The sequence below is a fragment of the Cupressus sempervirens genome, chromosome 3 (assembly GCF_028749045.1).
Source record: "Cupressus sempervirens isolate cs-2001-9-10 chromosome 3, ASM2874904v1, whole genome shotgun sequence".
NCBI lineage: Eukaryota > Viridiplantae > Streptophyta > Pinopsida > Cupressales > Cupressaceae > Cupressus > Cupressus sempervirens.
Genome location: NC_143120.1, coordinates 51,265,481 through 51,286,640, shown reverse-complemented (window position 1 = coordinate 51,286,640; position 21,160 = coordinate 51,265,481). Strand labels below are relative to the sequence as shown.

The 21,160-nt window shown below is 32.7% G+C and overlaps 1 protein-coding gene across 6 annotated transcripts in view; it reads right to left on the bottom strand.

Annotated features, from left to right (window-relative positions):
• Positions 1-19,043, bottom strand: part of LOC149564739 (uncharacterized) — a 165,590-nt gene extending 146,547 nt beyond the window's left edge. For all 6 annotated transcript variants that reach the window (XM_089818326.1, XM_089818325.1, XM_089818334.1 and 3 more), the window contains exon 1: positions 18,792-19,043. The gene's annotated coding sequence lies outside the window, so the exon portion shown is untranslated. The remainder of the gene's footprint in view (positions 1-18,791) is intronic.
• Between the last annotated feature and the right edge of the window lie 2,117 nt (positions 19,044-21,160).

Here is a 21,160-nt window from a genome sequence, read left to right as displayed (position 1 = left end):
ATAGTGGCTTTCATGCTTCACGTGTTGGCAAGATGAATGCATCTAAGAAAATGTCTTTGATTTCTTGTAATGCTTCCCTTTGTCTATACTTCTTTCTGAGTATTTCCTAATTTTTCTTCTTTTCCAAGGCTTGTTGCATTATGCCTATCTATTCTAATGTTATGGTTGCATAATCATACTTAGGTATCACTATTTCTTCCTCTAGAGTTACATCTCCATAGTGAATTACCTTAGCAACCTTGTAGGAACTTGAGCTTAGTGCGGATATTTGCAGTAGTATGAATTCAGTGCTCGGCTTCTAAAGGACTTTTTTAGGAGTGCCAAATGTTTCTACTGATGTTTGTATTAAAGGTTGAGAACTAGTGGCTGAAGGGATGGTAGAAGGTGGTTCTTGTGTATTAACCTTATCCCTTGTAATATTAGCTCCTACCTTTTGAAGTTCATTAACACTGACCAATACTTCATTTTCACACAATCTGCCTTATAGTGTGGATTGGTCAAGAATCTTCTTTAGGTCTTCTCCAGTTAAAGGATTGATGTTCTGAGTAGAGACATCATAGATATCCTTAACAGTTATAGTTTTTGCAGGCATGCTTGTGTCATCTGGAGGACTCATACTAGACATTTTTGTGTCTTGCACACTCTGTTCTTCCTGCTACTTTTCAGCTACAGCTATGTCATCTTTTTCCTTTTGTGTCTCCTCCACAATAGTATTATCCTTATCAATTTCTTCCTCCTTGTCCTCATCTTCATCTCCATTGTTTCTACCTTCAAACGGATCTTCTTCTCCTTCTTTAATAGTTGTCAACCCATAGATCAATTTCCACATTTGAGTGGATTTCTTGACAAAATCTTCAATATTATTCTGAAGGATGCTAAATACCCTATATTTTGGTGCAAACCATCCACCATATTGCTTATTTTCTTTGACAATTTGTCCTTTTGTCAATTCTGGCATCACCTAGGCTAGTCTAAATTCTATTATTTGTTTCTCCAGGTTTAAACAATAATGCCACTTACTTTCAACAATAGTATCAAAATATTTAGGAATTGTACTATCTAATTCAAGTGGAGTCTTCTTGAATCTAGACATCATTGCATATATTGATTCCTCAATCAAATTTTGTTCTTCTCTAGCAAGTTTCCCAAAATCAATATTTTTCAAACCAGATAAATCTGCATTGGTTCTAACATTTTCACAGAGATTTTCAAGATCAGATTTTGGGGTGTGACTTACCACTCTAACTGACTTGTATTTTCAGATTATGTCCCTTAATCATCAATTGCTAGCCATGCAATGTATTTTCTCTTTTTCTTCTTCTGCTCTAGGCCCTCTTGTTTAGTAGCCTTTGTCTTTCCTTTGGCTTGCTCTTTGGCCTTTTTTGTAGTGGCCCTTGTGTTTGCCCTAATTGTTGGTGTTGTTGGCTTTACTAGGCTGGGTTTAGCAGTCTTATTTGCCTTTGTATTTGCCAAAGGGTGTACCTTGGCCTTTCTTTTCTTAGGTTCTATTTGTATTGGTGCTTGTTTGGTTTGCTCTTCCTCAGCACATTCTTCTTCAATGTCTTCACCCATGCCTTGGGTCAAAGCAAGAGGTTCTTGGGTTTGTTCTTGCTCTTTCTCTTCTTCCTCTTCTTCTTCTTCTTCCTCTTCTTCTTCTTCTTCCTCTTCTGCATCTTCCCCAAATTTGGCCTTTAATTTTCTCGCCAATTTGTCTTTCTTCTTCATTGTGGAGGTTATCTTCAACTCCATTTCAACTTTGAATTCCATAACATCATAATTACCAAAGATTATAGCCAATTTATTGACTTCTACAGCTAGAAGTGTAGTGACTGTAGCTGAAGCTTCATCAACATTAATTTCATAGTCTAGGTGTCTTAACCATCTTACCCTACGTACTGCTGCTTGTACGTATGTGTAATCAATATCTGCAAGGAAACATATGTCGTAGTAGTATTGTTCAACTAAAGAGACAGGTATCCTCATCCTCTGCTTCATAGACTTCTTGAAGTCTTCAAAATAGCTTGTCATAATTGTTTAAAAGTTCTCACCCGTCCGCTTAATATACCCATTGATCTGTACAACCACTGATTTGTTTGTCTTCCAACCTATTCTAGTAAAAGATGGGAATTCATTCTATACAAAGAAAAATATGCACACAAGTATTGATCCAAATTTACATTGTGCACTTTTTATCTTCCTAGCTGCTCCAAAAAATTTCATTATTTGCTATAATTGGAGTTCTACAAGATCATAAGTATGATCTTTCTTGACAATTTTATAGCCAACATCAACTGCAATGCAGGGTACGTTGTTTAACCTGCTTGACTGATAAAACTTGTGAGAAATAATACTAATTGCACAGTCAAGTACTGGTCTGTGATGGTATTTATTGTCATTCCGTGCTTATTCCATTTTTCACCTATGTTCTTCTCAATTACCTTTTTTGAGTCACTTTGTAGGGTCTTTAGCCGATCTAGGGTTGGAAAACCAGTCACCCTATGAACAATTCTTTTTGGAATCTTGATTGGTCCTCCTTCCAACCATAGACATCGATCGTGTATCTTGCTTAACACTATCTTGATCCATTCTATTTTGAACACCAGGGGAAAATCAAGGGCACGGGTCAAGCCCTTTCTCTAAACAATCTTAAATTCTTCCTTCAAAATGTCATTTTCACACAACTTATCATAAGCTTTCCCTATTTCCATATCACCTATACCCCCTACTTTGTAGTTGTAATATTTTCCTACATCTTGGACCATTATGACCTTAGCTGGAATCATGGATAACGCGCCTGATGGGTCTTGTTTATAAGCAATGTCTAGGATGGCTTTAAATTTTAGTTGTTTGACCTTATTACTGACTAATTGCACATCAAAAACTTCTTTCTCCTTCACATTCTTTCAACTGGAAGCCATTTTATCAAAGAAGAGTTTTAACAAATTTTAAACTATGTAACTCTGCTTATGAAGAATACCTTGAAAATTCAATGAACTGGTGCTTGATTGTCACTAACATCTTTGCAAATGCTTCAAAGTGGATTATGAATTGACTATTCGCTCTGCTTGCTCTCGCTTGAGTTTGAAGTGATGAATAATGAATGAAAATTGACCTTATACCCTACAAAACTTTGCATTTAATGTTTAATGCTTTTACAGCTATAAACTTGACAACACAATTTCTGTTTCACTAGGCATCTATAGAGACTTCCTTCACTCGGTAGCCAATACAAGCTCGGCTCTAACTATCTTTGACTAGCAGCTCAGCTCTAACTAGTATTTTACTCAGCATACACATAAGACTTTTCATGCTCGGCAACAACATGAAAACTTGAAGATTTAACCTTGAATTTTCTACAAATTCTTGCATCTTTATTCACGCTAATGTAATATTTTCAATGCTATTTCATTTTGGAACTGATACATGATGCAACACTTTAAGTATCAGTTCCACATACCTCTTGTTTGCTTAGTTTGATGAGTTGTGACCACTTGACCTATTAGGTGAAGTGATCCCTGCTTCATTTGATGTATTTTCACCCTCTTTCTTCTTCCATATCTTGTTCATCTCATTCCTGACGTATTATACATCTACCTTGCCTTTACCTCTATCAAATTCACAACTTGGTGCCTTGGACCTAGTTGGACAATGTTTACTGATGTGATTAGTCTTGTGATAGCTGAAACATGGGGTTTGACTCAACCACCTCTTGTAATTACCACTAAAGTGAGTCCTAATACAGCTTTAAGGTACATGTCCATATTCCTGACAATAGTGACAACTATATCTTATATTGTAATCTTAATCATAACAATTTCCATAGCTTCTCACCTTTGTTGGCTTGTTTGATGACCACATGGACTTGGATCTGTATTCAAAGGCTCTATGTCTATACTTCTAACAATTGTAGCAATGTCCTTCAAATCTTGGTGCATGCATGGTTCTGGTTCTGCATTCATGTGCCTGATGACCTTGTTTGTTGCACTTGTGACAATGAGTCACGTTCTTAGGCTTAGCATTCTGATTTGTATTTTTGCTCCTACACACATTAGCAGTATGTCCTCTCTTACCACAATTATGACAAGTAGGTTTGGAGTTCTTACCTTTGTTATTCCTTTCTTTAGCAACTTTGGATGATTCTCCTTCTTCAATACTTGTGTAGCCCAATCCTGATGTGCCTCTATTGGATCTAGGGGATCTCAATGATTGCTCAAAGTACTTGATGGCTTCATTTGGCTTGTTGAAACTTTCAGCAATTCCTTTTCTCTTTTCAAGTCATTTTGCAGTTGTTGATTCTACAACATCTCAATGTCCTTGACATTCAACTCATGATGAGCATTCATCATTTGGCTTAAGGTATCCAATTGTATGTTTGAGATCCTGGATAGCTCTGTTGACTTTACTTCCAATCTGTTTTCCAAAATTAATTTGTCTTCTTCAATCATGGCCTTGTCTTCTATAGCTTTCTTCTTTTATTTAGTCACCTAACACAGCAATATAGCTTGTGATTCTTGCTCCAACTTGAGATTTATGATTACTTCAGCTTGTGCTCTATTCTTTTCCATTAGATCTGCAATTGTTGTATCAAATTCACCGGAATTACCATATGCAAATAGCTTTGTGGTGTCAATCTCTTTGTATTGTGTGTCATTTTTTGCTATAACAATCTCTTTCCTTCTCCTCAAGGAACTTTTCAAAGCATCTCTAGCTTCATTCAGTTGATGTAGTATAAGATGTATTTCAATCTCCTGGTTCTCAACATTTGGTATTTCCCAACTTGTAGATTTCCATTTCAAGATCTTTCCTCTAAGTTGTAAATCTTATTCCTCTAAGAACTTAGCTCTGATACCAATTGTTGGAATTACAAGTAGGAAAGATAAAATTGTGGGGGGGTGGGTGAATCAACAGTTAAAACATGAACCCATAAAACTTTTCACCACTCATCCATCTCATGCATTCAATAGATAAACTAAAATAACATGTAAAGCACATATATCTAAATCATGTAAACATATAAGCAATCACACATTTGACACCAGATATGATTACCCATAAACCCTCCAAAGAGAAGGCAAAGGGGTGGGAATGACACCCACAAATCTTCACTACTGCAGCAATAAAGTGTAGCCAATTAAGGTTACAATGGTTTGACCATGAAACATGATCTACCTTGTGAAACGCATGCCCTGTTAAAGGCTTACAACGATTGTTAAGTCCCACCTTGTTAGAGGATTTCAACACCCTGTTAGAAGTGTACCTGCCTAAAGGACTTCAGAACATCTACTGGGAATGTCACACTGTTAAAGGATTTACAACAGCCTGTTAGGACTACTCTACCTAGGAGATTTAACTAAAATCACCTGTTAGGATGTTTCAACATAGATCTTGTGAATGGCTTTGGTTGCCTGATTAAAGATCAAATCCGTACAGTGTTCTTCTTGATTCTTCCTAATCTGATGTGACAATTGTTGGATCCCTCTATTCTTGTTCTCCTCCAACTGATTTTGCAATTCACTCTCTATAACTTCTAAGTCTCCATGAATGCTCTGTTTTTGCATGCAAACTTCTATTCTTCTCCTTCAATCCCTTACACACTAATATGAAGTTTAGGGTTTTGTCCTCCTTAAGAAGACTAGAAGACCAAGGATTAGGTATGAATCTATGACTGAGATTCATCATTTTTGTTGCTTAATCCTTCCTATTTTTTGATTGGCTGCATGTAATTGCATAGGGAATCTGCATAAAGATTCCTCCTTATCTTCAAAAGATCGTATTATATCCTTTGGTCGGCTGAAAAATGATTTACATAGTTGTTTGTGCAATCACAAACAAGTATGTCCAATCTGTGTTACTTGGCACTTGAAGTTACCGATGCTTGACACATACAGTAATTTTGTTTGACTCCACACCTAAACTTCTCAGAATCTATTGTTTACTCGGCACATGAATGACTCGGCACTCATTGCAACTCGACAAAGTCTTGTATTTACATATCATACTCGGCATGCATTACTAGTTCAGCATAAACTAAGTAAATGTTTTAAGTGTATTAACACTCAGTTGTCAAAACCAATCTAAGATCAACAGAATAATTGTTGTCATGTAGCACTTAAAGAGGAATTGACAAAGGAATGGGCAATAAAGTGCAAAGTTCAAAAGTCAAATAGGATATGACACTATGATATCAAACTATTCAGAGTATGCGAATAAATATTCATTTATACATCATTTATTCATTATTCATTTGACATGCATCATAGATATGAAGTGATAAGACTTAGGGGGAGTACTCATACTAAGTGATATTTTAATGATGTAATCATGACAAAATATTTTTTTCACTAATGTCAAAGGGGGAGATTATTGGTATCTCTAACTATTATCATCTATTAGTGTCAAACACTTAGTCATTTACTAGGTAGAGTCACACGGTCATCACTGAGACCGAGTTGCATTATATAGGCCAAGTCATGTACACAAACTTGTATATATTGAGCTCTATAGGAGCCGAGCAAGTATGTGGTCACTGAGTATTTTTAGTACAAGTCAATTTAAACACCTACTGAATAAGTTCAAGCATATAAGTGTTCTATTATATATAATAAGTTCCAAGCATAATACAAACTAACCATCAACAATAATGTCGAGTATCAAAAAATAGTAAGTGCCAAGTAATGCAGAGTTTATATTAAAGTCAAAAATGATACAAACTTAGAGGTAGATTGTTTTCAAGCTGATGAAGAAGGAAAATTTAATATTTGTAGAGGTTGTTATATTGAGTTTTACTCATTTATCACATGGATCACAAATCCCTATGTTTTGTGACCAACAATTTAGATGTGGAGGTAAAATATAGAAGTATCTAGAAAACTCTTTACAAAATTCTTTAAATAAAGAAGATTTTAACATAGATCGTATAGAGGGAGTGTGAATTGAGATATGTGAATGAATCAAGATCAGATTAGAAGTTAAGAAGAAGTTTTTGGTTATCTCTTAGCAGAACAAGTGACCTAATTAGTGCAGTGAAAGGGGAAAAAAAATTATCAGATCATAAGAGAGGATCATTTTGAAAAGAGAAGACTCAAAATCAATTTACAGAACAAACCGAGAGTTAGGTAATGAATCAATTTATATGAACTTGAATTGGGGTAAATCTCTTAATAGAGTGGTCTTTACAGATCTTTATAAATCTTCTAATAGAGTCCTTACTTTATTATAAGTGTTAAATCCTCTAGCAAGGTGAGACCTAGCAGTCTCAAATGCTTTTAACAAAGCAAACCCCTCATAGGGTAAATCATATATTATAATCAAACATTGTAACCCTAACAGGTTAACTTTATTACTACAGTAGTGAAGATTTGTGGTTGTCATCCCCACCCCAGTTTTACCTTCACCTTGGAGGGTTTCTAAGTAACAAACATTATGTTATGTGTTTATTTTCATGCATGTGATAGATTAGATCTATATGTTACAACAAGTTTACTTTTACAAGTTTTACAAGCATAAGACAACTGATGAATGTGTGAATGAATTGCTTAATAGAAAAGGTGTCTAAGATCCTAATTCACCCCCCCCCAATATTTGTATCGTGTAATATTTTTTATGCTTCCATTAGTCAACACTCATCATGGGTAGCAAAAGAGGAGGTTGACCATCTTGGTTTTCCTTTGACTACCAGAGACATGGCAGGGTCACTTCTCAAATTACCCCGTGTGTCTGATGCAGGAGAATCCTTGGTGTAAGTTGGTATTATGTTCTAAGATTGTTCTAATCTTATATGTGGAGGTTCATCTTTGACATATCAGCCTTCTAAATGAGTTTTATTGTCATATCATATGTGTTGGTGTAGTTATTGTATATTTTTGCTATGAATTTTTGCTATCCAAACTTAAGGTCTAGTGGTGAAAGTCCAAATGACTTTGAAACAAGGTGAAACCTCACCTGATAGACACTTGTGCCATCATCCACTATTTATTGCTAGCTGAGGATTCCGGAATGGGATTATAATAGCCCATCGAGTAAATAGTTTTCTAGTTATGTTGTCCAGAAGTGGACCCATGCGAAAATTTAATTTATAATTCATCTCGAGTCAATCTTATGTAATAAAATGATATAATATGATAATGTGTGACCTTAAGGGTTAACCCTTAGTTCCTAGAACCTTCACGAGTGGCTAAAGTGGCTATATAAGGAAACCTTGTAGGTTGCCTAAGGAAATTATGGGTGATAGCCTCAACTCTATCTTGCAAACTATTGTAAGGATGGTGCAACATTAGATCAGAGGTTGCATCTATAGAAGTCTTTTTATTACCTCATTTGGAGGTGATGCAAACGAATTTACAAATTTCCAAGGACCTCATACAAATTTCAATAACTATCTATAAAAGACAACATGGTGGATCTTGCAACCAAATTGGAGATAGAAAGACAAGTTCTTGAGACACTGAAGAGCAATTGGTATAAAACAATAACTATTGTCATGAGATTACACCACCCATTTTTTAATGCATTTGGTATAATCCTCGATCCACAATTGAATGTCACTACTTAGTATGAGTGACAGAAACATGGGGAAATATGTATGAAAATTTTGAAATGGGAAATGTATGTAAATCAAATGTATTTTATGATAGAAATACAAGGGGGAATTATAATAGAGTAATAAGGAGACAAAGTATTTTGAACAAAAAGTTTTTGGAAAAGATTTTGAAATTTAAGTTACAACATACTATATGAAGACCACGCTACATGTATGGAGTACACCCTAAGGGGGAGCAATTTTTTTAACATTATTTTATGTCACATTATTATCATGATAAGTGTTTTTCCTACTAATACCAAAGTGGGAGATTTTTTACCCTAAAAGCAATCTTAGTATTGTTTATTACTGCAAAACACTTAGTCATTCAAGAAGCAGAGTTGGTCGATCAATACTACGACTAAGCCACAATGAAGGCTGATCTATAAACAGAAGTGCATAACTTCAACATGTGTCAAGTAGTGTACAGTTGTCGAACATTTAGTGGTTGCCAAGCTATCCAAAAGGTAACACGTCATATAAGCCAAGTAATATACGAGCCAAGAAATTTAGAGTAAAAATAGCTCAAGCCGAGTGAACTCTATGCCAAGGATCAATAAGAAGAACCAAGCACAACCGAGCATTAGAGGCTATATGTGTCGAGGTATACAATTTGAGGATATGAGTTGGGAATGGCAAAAAATCCTATGTAAACTATTTTTCCAAGTATGAAACATATATCTATAATTAAGGTGAAGAACAAGGAGGTAATTATGCCTATAGTTTTGTATCATTAATCCCTATGCAGTATGAAGATCCAATCAAAACATTTAAAAGATTAAGCGGAAAAAATGATGAATGTGGATCATTGATTACATTCTAGAAACTTCTTAAGATGGCTATTTAAGAACAATTTCAAGAGAGAGAGAGTTGTTATAAGTTAGAAGAATGCTTGCGTGTGAAGATAAAGGAGAATTTGTGAGTTAAAAGACTAAGGCGACCAAGTAGCGTAGTGAGGCGTTATTGTAGATTAGTCATAGTGAGGTGATTAGATATTGGAAAGGGAAGACCGATTATAAGAAATTAGTATAGACCAAATGATCAAGATATTGTTACATTCTAATAAGTGTATCTAGTGAATCTCTTAATAGAGTGGTCCTCACAGAGCTATTGTAAATCTCTTAATAGAGTGCACATTTAATTGTGAAATTAAATCCTTTATAAAGGTAGACTTAATAGTCTTATATGATTTAGCAGAGTAGACCCCTTACAGGGTATATCATCAGAAGTGATCTAAATTGTATCCTTAACAAGAACTTTGTTACTACATTGGTGAAGATTTTGTGTGCGTCGTCCCCATTGTAGTTTTATCTTCACCTTGGTGGGCTTCTGTGTTACAAAATTTTGTGTGAAGTGTTGATTACTTATTTATGTGATTTATTCATGCTAGTAGTTGTTAGATATGTGAATACATGTTATTACATGATTTTCCATGATTAAGGTTAATGAGGATTTGGCAAATTATATTTAATATAGTTTATGCTTGAAGTGGTAAAAGTTTTGGATATTTTGATTTACCCCTAGCTCTTAGCATCTCATTTTTCCATTAGACTTCCAACACATTAGAGATAATCCTTCCATCATTATTCTTTGCATAATATTTTCGTTAGATTTTCTTAGATGCATTTATTTTCATGGACTATACTTTGAGATTATTTGACTACCATAACGTAACTCGCTAGACTATTTGATTCTCCTTTGTACTAATATGTATGTGTGTGTATTTATGTATACGTATGTATGCATAAGTATCCATATATATGTATTCATTTTTTAGGTTATTCAAAAAACTATGTCTTTTGTTTTCTAATCTTCTCTTGATGGATTTCCTTGGTTACTACACTTTTCTTGGATCACACGTCAAGGTATGTTGACTTACATAACACAACTTACTAGATCATTAAATTTATTACAAGTTATGCTTGATGTTGGAATAAAAATGACATATCAATGCTTAATATAAGTACACAACCTATAGAATTTGTAGGAAGAAATTAAACCATGTCGCATCATCCCGTGATAGATATTTGGCATATTGCAAGCAATCTCCCTCCTCGCATTACTCATTCTTCCTTGTGAGATTTGAACCCTATGACCAAGCTTTGATTCTTGTTACAAATTGTTTTTTTCATTGCACTCAAAGATCAACCTATTAATCATTGATATAACCACATGTCTTTTAGAATTTAGAGGAGGCAGTTAAACCATGCCATATTATCCTACAAGAGATGTTGACACACTACCAATATAATTCTCCTTGTACTAATATATATACACACACAAATTATATAGAAATTTATATTATATATGCATACAAATACATACATACATACATACATATAGATGCATACATACCTATAAATATCCCTACATGATCCATTGTAAGTTTAACCTACAAGGCTTGTATGTGTTGACAACTGAGTAGTCATATGTCATCATTAATGACGTATAATATATAGTGATGACAATCAATTTTCGGTATGTTAAGGATGTGAAAATGCCTAAGTTCAGGAAGGAAATATAGTTTAAAGTTGGACAATTTTGGCTAGTAGTGGAGTAGTGGCAGAAGATTTATCAAATGAAGATATAATTTTGAGAATATGCTATATACAGTATGTCTAAGTTGTTGCTATGGTCACTTACATTTACATGAAAGATAGCATGTGTTTTGGTGATGCAAAGTAGAATACTTTATTATGAAAATATTTTTGGACAAATTTGACAATATTTTTGGACAGATTTGGTAATCAACTATTTTGTCTTAGCCAATTGCAATTCGATTGCTGAGCAATAGTGAGACAATATCCAAGGAATTTACTCTTAGGATAGTGTTGTCAAATTTTTTTTTAAGATAAATTAAACAATTTTATGAAGGGTATAAAGGAAAGACTTTTTAGCATGCAAGCATGCGTAGTTGTTTTCTGATGATGTATTTATATGATGTTCAAGCCTTGAAGCAGAATTACAGATCAGAGTAGATATGAGCTTTAGTAGAACTAATCGATATTTGAAATGCTATACAAAAGTTCATTTTAATGTAATAATTCTTTTGTATTTGGATAGTGAGCCCAAAAGGTGGTTATACTTGTCATTCTTGAGCAATGATCTCTTTTTTCTTCTTATACTTTCTTTAAATGTTGGAAACTTTCAACAAGCTCAATTCTCCTAAAGAAAATATGTACAAAATATTTGCAAGTTGTATGAGGTAAGTAATGCAATGTTGTCACTACTGAAAGCTTTATGCATGGTTAAGACTGCTCGTGGTGAAGATATAATTTGGATATGTTAGTGTGAAGAAACTCACTAAGTATGACAAAGGAAAATAGGGAATAGCTAGAATATTTTCATCATCGAGCTTCTTTGGAAGTAGATGGAAGTCTTTAACTTTGGGATATAAAATAATAGGTAGTATATATGGTATGAATAAGCTTGTTAACGTTACTATGTGAGTTGTCCCATGTTTTGGATGGATAATCATATGACAACTTGTTATTGTCAAGGCAGAGTGCATCAGGCAAATTGGATATTTTGGCTAAGGTATTGAATTGGCTTGTCAATTCAAGGGCCTTGCGATATAGGTACAACATCCTTAATGTTAACCCTTACTTGGAATATTGTGATAACATATTTTTTTATAGCGTGTTAGTTATTGATGCCAACTAAATAAAAAGTTAAGGAAAAAGGGTATCAAGGAAGAATGTTTTGATTAGCAAAATATATATATATATTTACAATATGTAAGCTTTTTTTGTGAGGTTATGCAAAAGTTTTGATGGTTAGAGCAGAGAAGAGGTATATGGGCATGATCATATGCAAAGAACAGCAAAGGACTATTCAAGTATTTGAGATATCACTAAGTTAGACTTTGGGTATTTCTCCATACTACTTGTAAAGTTGTATATTGTTGTAGATTTGTGAGCTCATTTTTTAATACAACTCCTAACAAAGTTGATATCTCTTACAAGGTCAAGTACTCTAACATAGATAGATACACTATATGTATGTAGTAGACTCCTAACAAGGTAAGAACATTTTACAAGGTACTTTTGATTAGTGGATCATTTTTTGGGTACCATCCACACTAGGGTTTTCCCTTCGTGCAATTTCTCTAGTTAACAAAATATAGTGATATGAGTTTCTTTGTGGATGCTCATTATTGCTTTTTCAATTTAATAGCTAATGCATGTTTATGAACTTTTTTTCTCATATCTATAATTGGACAAAAGGCGTTGGAATAATGATTCACCCACACCCTCACCTTTTACTATTCCCTATCTCTAACATGCAATGTTATGTAATGACTCCTAACAAGATAAAACCTTCTAGAAAATAATATCTCATATTAGTGCATAATCTTGTTGGTTTAATATGCACCAATTTTTTCCCTTGCCTGAGGTTTCCTCAAGAACAAATCATAATGTTATGAGTTCCTCTATTGTATGTCCTTTATGCATTATAATTTATTATTGTATTTGGTCTAGTAAATTGTTAATTTCGCTCTCATAGTTTATATCGTAAACATTAACCCATCAAACTTTTCACCAAAACAAGTAGTAAATTGTTAAATTGGTTTAAAAGTATTGTAACACTGATTGACCCCACTTGTAAGTGTTGTTTGATCCTAACAATGTGGGCATATCGTGTCTCTCTTTTATATGTAACTCCTCTTATTTAATGAGTCTCTTTTGGCAAAGAAGTGTATAAGGACTATTTGACCTAGATAATTCTCATAGGAATTTTTAAAATATGTTGATAATTCTTTAAAACAAATTTCTTTAATATTTTTATAATAGAAAAGGGGTGTACTTCAATAGCTATCAAATTATAGTTTGACTCTCTCTCTAAGTGTGATGGACTAGCTCTTAAAAGTTATGAGTGTTCTAATAAGGAGGAATAAACAAATACTAAGTACAAAAGTGATTTTCTAGACTCTAAAAATTCATGCCTACCATTTTTACTTCCTTATGGAAAAGAAATGCTCTTGTAAACTTTTAATGTTTTCAAAAATATTTCTATGGAGCAAGAGAAAGCATATCCATCAATATGCTTACATGCTTTGATTATATTTACTTCAAATGAATATATTATTTTTTTCTCTCATTTCATTTGTTGCATCTATTCAAATGCAAACTGTTGAAGGGGGACTATCTTGTCAATAATACTATTACATTGAGATTATCCATAGTTGTGGGTTCTACATGAGAACAAATAATATTGTTCAAATAATATTAATTACATTACATGGTTGTGCCTAATATGTATATTATCCTAGTACCTTTATTTTGTACCCCATAACACTTGCATGTCTATATTATATATTTTGATTTAATAAAAAAATTGAGTTCATCTACTTTCAAATGTATGTCTGCTTCAAGATTCACTTAGGCTTTCAACTTAGACAAAATGTACCATAAAATTTGTATGCATACTTTCATTTAACATTGAGTCCATGTTGTTATAAAAAAAATTTAGTCCATGTTGTTTGAGTGTATTAACATGATAGCATACTAAAAGGCCATTCTCCCTTGTACAAAGTTGAGCTCATGACCCAATCCTTCATCCATCCTAGCTGATCCTTATTGACAAAAATTCCTATAATTTTATCAATATTAATAATTTAGTATTCTCACTGATCAATAATTTTTTTTTAGTATTGTTAGAAAGTAAAGACCACCAAGATAACTGAGTAGGGTGGTGGGCGAGGGGCGAGGGCGGGGTTCAATCAGTTATTAGATGAATATAACTTTTATTAACCTTATTGAACCTCAAATATATGATCAATATAAATAATATCTTTAAGAAGTTACACATACACAATAACACAAGCTATGTTAACTAGGGAAGCCTTTAATTAGAGGGAAAACCTCAGTGGGGATGGTGCCCACAATGATGTACTAATATATAAGTTCCTTGTAAGAGGATGGACTCTATCAAGATCCATTGAAATACATTCAGTACATATCAGTTCCTGTGCAGAGACTTTAAATCCCTTTCAGGAGATTCCAACCCTATTAGAAGTTGTGCCAACCTTGTTATGAGTTGTAAAAGTTAAAAGGACCCATTGTCCAAACACCTTCAAGGGCAAGACGACTGAACTCATTGTCTAACTGGCATCTATATTATTCCTTCCATAATAATAGAAAATACAACTAATCTCAACAACTCAAACTCTTTCTCTATCCTCTTATTGTATCTTTTCCACACCAAACACTTCTTAGATCTCAATACCAGATCTACAAACTCACATCACAAATCCCTCTCATCGCTTACTCACATGTACTTATCTTCTTCACTTGTAATCCTCTATCTATTTCAAAAGCATCTCATTCACAAATTTGCACTTCATCACAAGGAAATTAACTTTCCTTTATACCAAGTCCTATAAATAGTTCATTGAGTCAGCCTTGAGGCTTTTCCAATTACAATTACAATAGGACCTCATTAAGATAACATAATGTAAATTAAAATTTTCATTATTACATAACATTGTCGATTCACAATCTTTACTAATATTTCACACATGCGAATTTAGACTTCGCACACTCACTAACATTGTCATCAGGATGTCTTTTTTTTTTTTTTTTTTTTGGTCTAATTGCACTCAACTAGATTCTATCCCTTTTAGGAGATATAACCCAATCACTAGAAACCACTTCTCAAGAACTCTATCTGTAAACTATCTTTTGTATATCTCAAATAACTATCACCACTCTTCAAATTTTTTGTATGCACTCTTAGCCACATCATCAAGACACTCTATAGAGCATGTCCCCAACTACACTTGACCTCATCTTCAATCCTTGATCCATATGGTCTCAATCATTGCCTGCTACTTTGCCAAACTTCTCAATATATTGACATCAATAACAAATATAGTCATGAATGCAACACACAGTCATGTTATGATAGGATGCTACCCCATAGGAATATCATTAAGGTTCATGCTAACAAGTATTCTTACCAATTCCTCTATCTTAATTCATTAATGTATGTTCTCAATATACATACCTTCTTATCTAGATCAATATTGTAACATGTATATTTACTCTAGGGCTACATAGAATTTAACCCTAAAATAATTTAAACAAAATGAATAAAAGTTCTAAAAAAAAAAAATCCTATTTCACTAGTCATTGTAAGACAAATTAGTTCTCGTTTGCACAATCTATTTCTGTGTCTTAGTGTTTTGACGTAGTTTATGTGGGTTTCTTCACATCAAACTCATATAAAAAATCTTATTCATTGAAAGAAGGTTCATTCTATAAAGAATCTATTTTGAAAAATTAAAAAGAATCATAAATCTTCATCAAATTCGTATAGATCATTTTCCTCAAAATGACTATTGTCATTGAAATTCTACCATGACTATAAAAAATAAATATTAAAATCAGTTTCAAGACAAGGTAGTAGACTATTTGCCTTATAATTTGTCAATCTTCTTAAGGTATTCTATAATAGCATAAATTCTTATATATCAAACAAATATCAAAGACATGGACTACATACTTTTCAATAACTTACAATCCTACTAATGACTTTTGTGAGATTTATTGTACTTTTAAAGTATTTTATGACTAATGCAAGGCATGGAATCATATGCTAAAAAACATATTAAACATGTAGTAAAACCAATGATAATTTTAAACTAGACACATTTTCTAAATTATGACATTTATTTGAACACCATCAACACACAATTTTGACATTTAATTCTTTATTGGAATTCTCGGAACTAATTGCTTAAACCTTTTGATCATTTAATTGCAAAATATTAAATATCACATATACACATTTTAACTTTGACACATTAATTAAATGTAATATCATTGAATAGTTTCTAATGAGTCTATTGGGCTCAAGCCTTGCTCAATACAAGACTCTAGCATTATAAGGGATGAGGTGACGATTATGTTTTTAGTTCAACAACAGACAAGATTCAACCTAAGACTCATGCTTCCATATCAAACAAGTGCCACATAGTGGCTTGTATATGTCGTAAACTATAATAGTTTAATAAAATACAATAGTATATTAAACTTAAAATAGTTTAATAGTTTAACTACATAGAATAGAATATTAAACTTAAAATAGTTTAATAGTTGAACTAATAGAATATAATCAATTTATTTTATTGTAATGATAATCTTTAATGTAAATTTAAATTTAAATATTAATATTTTCTATAAATCGTAGATATAAAAACTAATATTTAATTTCCAATTTTTTAAAATTATCATTATATTTTTTAAAATAATTTCATACTTATTATTTTAAATATAAAAAATATTCATCATGAATACTGATTTATAATTTATAATATAATATAATGATATCTTAGCTATTGATATTGTGTTTTATTTAATTCAAAAGCTATTAAAATATATTTGATTATCATTAAAAAACAGTTATAATTTATGATATAAATATATAGTCAATCTCTTAGCAGAAAAAAATTTGATTGGTTGAATATTTTCATATATTGCTATGGGTATGCTTCCTATAAATTTGCTTCTACTCCAAATGTATCCAATCATTTTTTTTGAATCATATTGAAATAAAATAGTTTTCTAAATTTTCTAAATTATATATATTTATTTATTTATTTATTTATTTTTATTTATTTATTTATTTTTGAATCATATTGAAATAAAATAGTTTTCTAAATTTTCTAAATTATATAATTATATATATATATATATATATATATAATAAAGATATTTAGATGTAATTCGTTGAAATAAAAAAGATTAATATTACTTGAGTCGAAATAATTGCAAGCCTGTAGACTAAACATGATAAATTTTCATTAAACTCTTTTATCAAAACAAATAAACACAATCTCATACCTCTCACTAATATAGAACCACGAAAAAAAAAATTTTAAAAAAAATGTGAGCATTTTATAGACAGACCCCTTTGGTCATTATTCTTTGCTAAAAATTGTCACCCGACAATTATATTTAATCCTTCCATTCTATAAACCCTTATTTTTAAGGGCCACCCTCAGTAAACATCCACCAATCACCCGACCATTTACAGTGACAAGACTATTCCCTACACCTCGCGAGTTTTTGAAGTTAATACTCTTTTATATCCAAAAAGGAAAAAAACGCTTTTCCCACCTCCTTTTAAAAGCTGCTCATTCTAAGCGCACATTAAGCCTCACTAAAAATGGTTTTTTGCTGGATCTGTGTAGTTGATTTTATTCGCCATTTGCTGCATCTATTGTTTGTACGAGTTCTCAAATCTCAAAAATTGTCTCCTATGGAAGTAAAATAGAAATAATTTGCGATTGCTTTGAGAGTATTATCCGGAACCCTCTATGCGTATGGGAAATAATGACAAGACAGCGTTTACTTGATCGAATAGGTTTTGTGATGGACGCTGATATTGTTTTTAAGGGAGGTTTATATTATTAAAAGTCCTCTTCGATTAAGAATCATAGCAGGAATCAAAGATTGATCCAGAGAAGAGACTCAACATAGGAAAAAAAATTCTGAATCCTTTAATGGAGAGCAATACGTCATTTATAAGATAGTTCTGTTACTAAAATGTAATTGAAATTTAAACAATTTTAAACTTAGAGATCTTCAATCAAATGTCGAAAATCGATTCTTCATTTTAAAAGCAGAAATTATCTGTTCCAAATTTAAATTTAGAGATCTTTAATTAAAAAACCGAAAATTGATTTTTCATTATAAAAGCAGGAATTGTCTGTTCCAATTTTAAACTTAGAGATCTACAACTAAAACAAACGAAAATTGATTTCTCGTTATAATGGCAGGGAATTGTCCGTTGCAATTTTAAACTTAGAGAGCTTCAACTAAAACAAACGAAAATTAATTCCTTGTTATAAAAGCAGGAATTGTCTGTTCCAATTTTAAACTTAGAGATCTTCAATTAAAATATCGAAAATTGATTCTTCATTATAAAAGATGGAACTATCTGTTCGTTTAATGTTGCAGAAGTGATTTGATTCGACATATGCTTCATCTATTTGTTTGTACGAGTTTTCAAATCTCAAAATTCCTCTACTTTGGATGTAAAACAGAACTAATTTGCCTTTGCTTTCAAAATTCCTCTACTTTGGATGTAAAACAGAACTAATTTGCCTTTGCTTTCAAAATTCCTCTACTTTGGATGTAAAATAGAACTTATTTGCCTTTGTTTTGAGAGTATAATCCATAGGGAAAAGGGGGATTTATTTTCTTACCTGGGATTTGCGAATTCGTACAGCTTCCCCGTCTGCGAGAAAATGATGAGCCCTACTTCGGCATCGCAGAGAACAGAGAGCTCCTGCGCCTTCTTCAGCATTCCTCCCTTGCATTCCCCCCTTGCATTTACAGGGTTTTCTATCTTTCTCAGATGCACCTTTCCCCTCGCCATTCTCTTCTCAGAAAGCAGGAGAGCTTCTCCACAGAAACGCCACTTCTCCGCCAGTCAAAAAGCACCAAATGAAGGGGAATATTTGTATGTTCGTTTAGATTATTTAAGGTTTAGACCGTACGGTTTTCACCTAAATAAACAACTCACAGTTGAGGTGCAGCTCCCAACGTAAAATTAGTTAAAGTGGCTTATAATAGTGGAGTGCCCAGAAAGTTAGAAGCGCATAATAAACAATCGTACTAGTTTAGGTAGATAGATAGATAGATAAAATTTCAACGTCCACGAGGCCAAAAATAGCCTATGGGACAGCGAGACAACTCAAGCAGACTTAAGTAGCGCTGTTCGCCTCTTGTGTAGACTAATGATGAGCCCCCCCAATTGCTCAATGTACTCTTCGTTGAACAGGTTATGCCAAGAACTGTCACATATAGTATCCGCAAACTTATCCCTGCTATCCTTGTAGGCCTCAAATTCTAGAATAAAGTGTTGTTCAGTTTCCACTTTCCCAGAATTGCAAAATCTGCAAATTCTCTCTTCCCAAGCCTCCTTTGGCCTCTTCCAACGCCCGGTCTCACAACGAAGTTGGTGAGAGTTGGTTCTCAGCTGAGCAATAAGAATTTTAGCTCTCCAAGAAATGTTGGCTCCTATGTACACTTTTTCGAGTTGATCACAAGTGGGGTTGAACTCATTTATATAATATAGTTTCTTCCTCCCAATCTCGCTTCTCCAATTTCTCTTCTAGAATTTCTCCATAACAAAGACCTTTATTTTTTTATTACTTGTGGGGCACATATTGAAATGAATATTCCATTTACTCATCCACTTGATGTTTTGTTGCATCCATGTCCTTTTTCGCTTACATAGTGTGTCACTAAAGACAACTTTCGGCCATCTATCCTCTTCCATTTTTTCGATTCTTTTTAGATAGCTTAAAAGGCGAACCATAGCAAGTGCCTCAATAGGCGCAGCCCCCATTTCACTTAGCATGATGTCATATGGAACAGTGCTTTTAATTTTAAACTTGCTTGTAATCAAGCGCTTTTGGATTCCTTCGATTTGTTTCCATTGTGTTATAGTAGTGCTGCTGGCCCATAATTCACACCCATAAAGAACAACTGGCAGCACAAGAAGACCAAACAAGGTTTGAATAGTTTTCCAATCCCACAACTCCGCTTCACGGCACCTATTCTGAAGAGCGTAGAAAGCCTTCCATCCACCTAATGTCCTTTTATACCTGCAGCTAGACCAGCTTAGTTTTTTGTTGAAATCGATGCCAAGGTATTTATATTCCGCAACTTCTTCGAGAACACTTCCATTGTAATAAAATTCATGTTGATGTTGTTTTTTATTATTAGAGAAAATCGTAACCTTGGTTTTGCTGATATTGACTTGCATCCCCACCATTCTACAAAAGCGCTCAAGAGAAGATAGATGTTCTTGCAAACCACAAGCAGATTTGGCAATTAAAATGAGGTCGTCCGCATATAGGACCTATATCAGCGAGACCTGGGAACAGCTTTAAACACAAATATGATGGTTGTCGTCATCATCATTAAACAAGAGGTGTATTGAGTCAAAGTTCCTGTTAATAGTTAAGAAAGAAGGAAATTAGAGAGTAAAATATATGAATAGAGAGTAAAAAGAGTTATATTCGTCGTAATAGTTAGAAAAGAAGGAAAATAAAGATTTATATATATGAAATTAGATTGAAATGAGAGTTAGATTGAAATGAGAGATAATGATAATAGAGATTTATAGAGAGAGGTGAGAGATACGAAGGATATGAAGAGATTTAAAAAAGAGAAAATGACATATTATTATAAGGACACTAAAAAAAATATTAAGGATTATGTTAATTTAAGAAATATTTAAATAACAATTATAAAATTGAGTTAAATCAATGAAGTATTCATTTCTATCTTTTCCAATATAAATTTAGATATTAAATTTTAAAAAATAAATTGTTGACTACTTGATTCAAACCAACAAAAGAGTTAGTAAGTTTGAAGAACAATATTAGTCTTACAAATTCTAAAATGCAAAAAAGAACTAAAACAAGATTAGAAAAAAGTTAATCATAGTGTGAAAAAAGTTAGCATTTTACGATTAACAAATGTAAGAGACAATGTAAAACTAATAAATATATTTAAAATAGAAAATATAAAACATTAAAAACTAAATTTAAATTTTTTTAAC